This window comes from Hyla sarda, unplaced genomic scaffold, assembly GCF_029499605.1.
Source record: "Hyla sarda isolate aHylSar1 unplaced genomic scaffold, aHylSar1.hap1 scaffold_950, whole genome shotgun sequence".
NCBI lineage: Eukaryota > Metazoa > Chordata > Amphibia > Anura > Hylidae > Hyla > Hyla sarda.
In genome coordinates, this window is record NW_026610980.1 from 30,001 (window position 1) to 35,000 (window position 5,000).

General features: G+C 47.5%; 10 non-coding genes across 10 annotated transcripts in view; 6 read left to right on the forward strand and 4 right to left on the reverse strand.

Annotated features, from left to right (window-relative positions):
* Positions 1-657: 657 nt before the first annotated feature.
* Positions 658-729, reverse strand: TRNAQ-CUG (transfer RNA glutamine (anticodon CUG)). The gene has a single exon. It is a non-coding gene; the product is annotated as a tRNA-Gln (tRNA).
* Positions 730-884: 155 nt separating this feature from the next.
* TRNAL-UAG (transfer RNA leucine (anticodon UAG)) lies at positions 885-966 on the forward strand. The gene has a single exon. It is a non-coding gene; the product is annotated as a tRNA-Leu (tRNA).
* A 286-nt stretch (positions 967-1,252) lies between these two features.
* TRNAL-AAG (transfer RNA leucine (anticodon AAG)) lies at positions 1,253-1,334 on the forward strand. The gene has a single exon. It is a non-coding gene; the product is annotated as a tRNA-Leu (tRNA).
* A 684-nt stretch (positions 1,335-2,018) lies between these two features.
* On the reverse strand, positions 2,019-2,090 carry TRNAQ-CUG (transfer RNA glutamine (anticodon CUG)). The gene has a single exon. It is a non-coding gene; the product is annotated as a tRNA-Gln (tRNA).
* A 155-nt stretch (positions 2,091-2,245) lies between these two features.
* On the forward strand, positions 2,246-2,327 carry TRNAL-UAG (transfer RNA leucine (anticodon UAG)). Its single transcript has one exon. It is a non-coding gene; the product is annotated as a tRNA-Leu (tRNA).
* A 286-nt stretch (positions 2,328-2,613) lies between these two features.
* On the forward strand, positions 2,614-2,695 carry TRNAL-AAG (transfer RNA leucine (anticodon AAG)). Its single transcript has one exon. It is a non-coding gene; the product is annotated as a tRNA-Leu (tRNA).
* A 684-nt stretch (positions 2,696-3,379) lies between these two features.
* TRNAQ-CUG (transfer RNA glutamine (anticodon CUG)) lies at positions 3,380-3,451 on the reverse strand. The gene has a single exon. It is a non-coding gene; the product is annotated as a tRNA-Gln (tRNA).
* Positions 3,452-3,606: 155 nt separating this feature from the next.
* On the forward strand, positions 3,607-3,688 carry TRNAL-UAG (transfer RNA leucine (anticodon UAG)). The gene has a single exon. It is a non-coding gene; the product is annotated as a tRNA-Leu (tRNA).
* A 1,052-nt stretch (positions 3,689-4,740) lies between these two features.
* Positions 4,741-4,812, reverse strand: TRNAQ-CUG (transfer RNA glutamine (anticodon CUG)). The gene has a single exon. It is a non-coding gene; the product is annotated as a tRNA-Gln (tRNA).
* A 155-nt stretch (positions 4,813-4,967) lies between these two features.
* The window catches only part of TRNAL-UAG (transfer RNA leucine (anticodon UAG)), an 82-nt gene continuing 49 nt past the window's right edge, over positions 4,968-5,000 (forward strand). The window contains exon 1 of the tRNA in view: positions 4,968-5,000. This exon is cut by the window's right edge and continues 49 nt beyond it. This is a non-coding gene — a tRNA (tRNA-Leu).

Sequence of the window (5,000 nt, forward strand, 5' to 3'; positions counted from 1 at the left end):
TTTCAGCTCACGTTACATGCCCAGAATATCGATTGGTTGAGGCAGGTACCTGGCAACAGCTAACTAATCAGCACTTCCCCTTTCAATGCAGGAGAACCTCTCGTCCCTCTCTCAGTATGGGCGCTGTATTACCACCTGCTAAGATGTTGCGCGGACAATCTGGAATACAATCCTTGAGGAGGGATCCCCAGGGATCAGATGTACTCTGTGATGAATAGGGTGAACAGGAAGAACTACAAAACTGACCCTTGCTGTCTTGCCTTAATCCTTCCCTAGATCTGAAACATAGGCACAGAGCAGCGTACACCATAATCTGCACCGAGCTGCAAAAGCCAGGGATATTCACAGAGGTTAACCAATCAGGAAATCCACTCTATACTAGCCAGAGCTGGCACTGTTTCTGGAAGAAAGAGGCAATTTAACTTTATTTTCTAATCCTGGATAACCCATATTTCTGGCATTATGGCTCCCGGGGGGATGTGAGTGCTCTGGGTTTCTTTGAGGCATGAGTTTTCATCCAAGTTCTCAACTAATTGCACCTTGGGGCGACAGAACACAAAGGTATGGAAGCAGCATTTATGGATTTGAAAAGCTCACATCTGGAAGAAGGTTAAATAATTTTAATACAGTACTGAGTAATGAGAGGAAAGTAAAGAAAGGTCCCACCGAGATTTGAACTCGGATCACTGGATTCAGAGTCCAGAGTGCTAACCATTACACCATGGAACCATTAAGTACCTTCACCTGCCACACTAAAACTTTTAATTCTTCCTCCAGATCTCCAGAAAACCGGGGTACGGTTCCCAGATGGGGTGGCTATGATTATTTCGCCCCTTACTTAGGTCTGCGTCCTCAGGTAGGGTTGAAAAGCAGCAGTTGTGTGTGGTAGCGTGGCCGAGCGGTCTAAGGCGCTGGATTTAGGCTCCAGTCTCTTTGGAGGCGTGGGTTCGAATCCCACCGCTGCCATTAGGCACTTTTTGCTGTTTCCAGAGGTATAACGAGATTACACCTTTGATCCCTAGCGCTGAGCTAAAGCGATTAATTCTCCCTTCAGAACTATTAAACGCTGACCCTTTAAGGACATTACCATGGAGCAGCAGGCATAGGTTGTTCCTCGTTAGTATAGTTGTGAGTATTCCTGCCTGTCATGCAGGTGACCAGGCTCCGAATTCCCGAAGGGGAAGCTATGCTTGTTTTGCCCTTTACTTAGGTCTGTGTCCCCAGGTAGGGTCGGAAAGCTGCAACACCATGTGGTAGCGTGGCCGAGCGGTCTAAGGCGCTGGATTAAGGCTCCAGTCTCTTCGGGGGCGTGGGTTCGAATCCCACCGTTGCCATTGAGTAGCTTTTGCTTTTACTTGCTCTTTCAGCTCACGTTACATGCCCAGAATATCGATTGGTTGAGGCAGGTACCTGGCGCCAGCTAACTAATCAGCGCTTCCCCTTTCAATGCAGGAGAACCTCTCGTCCCTCTCTCAGTATGGGCGCTGTATTACCACCTGCTAAGATGTTGCGCGGACAATCTGGAATACAATCCTTGAGGAGGGATCCCCAGGGATCAGATGTACTCTGTGATGAATAGGGTGAACAGGAAGAACTACAAAACTGACCCTTGCTGTCTTGCCTTAATCCTTCCCTAGATCTGAAACATAGGCACAGAGCAGCGTACACCATAATCTGCACCGAGCTGCAAAAGCCAGGGATATTCACAGAGGTTAACCAATCAGGAAATCCACTCTATACTAGCCAGAGCTGGCACTGTTTCTGGAAGAAAGAGGCAATTTAACTTTATTTTCTAATCCTGGATAACCCATATTTCTGGCATTATGGCTCCCGGGGGGATGTGAGTGCTCTGGGTTTCTTTGAGGCATGAGTTTTCATCCAAGTTCTCAACTAATTGCACCTTGGGGCGACAGAACACAAAGGTATGGAAGCAGCATTTATGGATTTGAAAAGCTCACATCTGGAAGAAGGTTAAATAATTTTAATACAGTACTGAGTAATGAGAGGAAAGTAAAGAAAGGTCCCACCGAGATTTGAACTCGGATCACTGGATTCAGAGTCCAGAGTGCTAACCATTACACCATGGAACCATTAAGTACCTTCACCTGCCACACTAAAACTTTTAATTCTTCCTCCAGATCTCCAGAAAACCGGGGTACGGTTCCCAGATGGGGTGGCTATGATTATTTCGCCCCTTACTTAGGTCTGCGTCCTCAGGTAGGGTTGAAAAGCAGCAGTTGTGTGTGGTAGCGTGGCTGAGCGGTCTAAGGCGCTGGATTTAGGCTCCAGTCTCTTTGGAGGCGTGGGTTCGAATCCCACCGCTGCCATTAGGCACTTTTTGCTGTTTCCAGAGGTATAACGAGATTACACCTTTGATCCCTAGCGCAGAGCTAAAGCGATTAATTCTCCCTTCAGAACTATTAAACGCTGACCCTTTAAGGACATTACCATGGAGCAGCAGGCATAGGTTGTTCCTCGTTAGTATAGTTGTGAGTATTCCTGCCTGTCATGCAGGTGACCAGGCTCCGAATTCCCGAAGGGGAAGCTATGCTTGTTTTGCCCTTTACTTAGGTCTGTGTCCCCAGGTAGGGTCGGAAAGCTGCAACACCATGTGGTAGCGTGGCCGAGCGGTCTAAGGCGCTGGATTAAGGCTCCAATCTCTTCGGGGGCGTGGGTTCGAATCCCACCGTTGCCATTGAGTAGCTTTTGCTTTTACTTGCTCTTTCAGCTCACGTTACATGCCCAGAATATCGATTGGTTGAGGCAGGTACCTGGCGCCAGCTAACTAATCAGCGCTTCCCCTTTCAATGCAGGAGAACCTCTCGTCCCTCTCTCAGTATGGGCGCTGTATTACCACCTGCTAAGATGTTGCGCGGACAATCTGGAATACAATCCTTGAGGAGGGATCCCCAGGGATCAGATGTACTCTGTGATGAATAGGGTGAACAGGAAGAACTACAAAACTGACCCTTGCTGTCTTGCCTTAATCCTTCCCTAGATCTGAAACATAGGCACAGAGCAGCGTACACCATAATCTGCACCGAGCTGCAAAAGCCAGGGATATTCACAGAGGTTAACCAATCAGGAAATCCACTCTATACTAGCCAGAGCTGGCACTGTTTCTGGAAGAAAGAGGCAATTTAACTTTATTTTCTAATCCTGGATAACCCATATTTCTGGCATTATGGCTCCCGGGGGGATGTGAGTGCTCTGGGTTTCTTTGAGGCATGAGTTTTCATCCAAGTTCTCAACTAATTGCACCTTGGGGCGACAGAACACAAAGGTATGGAAGCAGCATTTATGGATTTGAAAAGCTCACATCTGGAAGAAGGTTAAATAATTTTAATACAGTACTGAGTAATGAGAGGAAAGTAAAGAAAGGTCCCACAGAGATTTGAACTCGGATCACTGGATTCAGAGTCCAGAGTGCTAACCATTACACCATGGAACCATTAAGTACCTTCACCTGCCACACTAAAACTTTTAATTCTTCCTCCAGATCTCCAGAAAACCGGGGTACGGTTCCCAGATGGGGTGGCTATGATTATTTCGCCCCTTACTTAGGTCTGCGTCCTCAGGTAGGGTTGAAAAGCAGCAGTTGTGTGTGGTAGCGTGGCCGAGCGGTCTAAGGCGCTGGATTTAGGCTCCAGTCTCTTTGGAGGCGTGGGTTCGAATCCCACCGCTGCCATTAGGCACTTTTTGCTGTTTCCAGAGGTATAACGAGATTACACCTTTGATCCCTAGCGCTGAGCTAAAGCGATTAATTCTCCCTTCAGAACTATTAAACGCTGACCCTTTAAGGACATTACCATGGAGCAGCAGGCATAGGTTGTTCCTCGTTAGTATAGTTGTGAGTATTCCTGCCTGTCATGCAGGTAACCAGGCTTCGAATTCCCGAAGGGGAAGCTATGCTTGTTTTGCCCTTTACTTAGGTCTATGTCCCCAGGTAGGGTCGGAAAGCTGCAACACCATGTGGTAGCGTGGCCGAGCGGTCTAAGGCGCTGAATTAAGGCTCCAGTCTCTTCGGGGGTGTGGGTGCGAATCCAACCGTTGCCATTGAGTAGCTTTTGCTTTTACTTGCTCTTTCAGCTCACGTTACATGCCCAGAATATGGATTGGTTGAGGCAGGTACCTGGCGCCAGCTAACTAATCAGCGCTTCCCCTTTCAATGCAGGAGAACCTCTCGTCCCTCTCTCAGTATGGGCGCTGTATTACCACCTGCTAAGATGTTGCGCGGACAATCTGGAATACATTCCTTCAGGAGGGATCCCCAGGGATCAGATGTACTCTGTGATGAATAGGGTGAACAGGAAGAACTACAAAACTGACCCTTGCTGTCTTGCCTTAATCCTTCCCTAGATCTGAAACATAGGCACAGAGCAGCGTACACCATAATCTGCACCGAGCTGCAAAAGCCAGGGATATTCACAGAGGTTAACCAATCAGGAAATCCACTCTATACTAGCCAGAGCTGGCACTGTTTCTGGAAGAAAGAGGCAATTTAACTTTATTTTCTAATCCTGGATAACCCATATTTCTTGCATTATGGCTCCCGGGGGGATGTGAGTGCTCTGGGTTTCTTTGAGGCATGAGTTTTCATCCAAGTTCTCAACTAATTGCACCTTGGGGCGACAGAACACAAAGGTATGGAAGCAGCATTTATGGATTTGAAAAGCTCACATCTGGAAGAAGGTTAAATAATTTTAATACAGTACTGAGTAATGAGAGGAAAGTAAAGAAAGGTCCCACCGAGATTTGAACTCGGATCACTGGATTCAGAGTCCAGAGTGCTAACCATTACACCATGGAACCATTAAGTACCTTCACCTGCCACACTAAAACTTTTAATTCTTCCTCCAGATCTCCAGAAAACCGGGGTACGGTTCCCAGATGGGGTGGCTATGATTATTTCGCCCCTTACTTAGGTCTGCGTCCTCAGGTAAGGTTGAAAAGTAGCAGTTGTGTGTGGTAGCGTGGCCGAGCGGTCTAAGGCGCTGGAT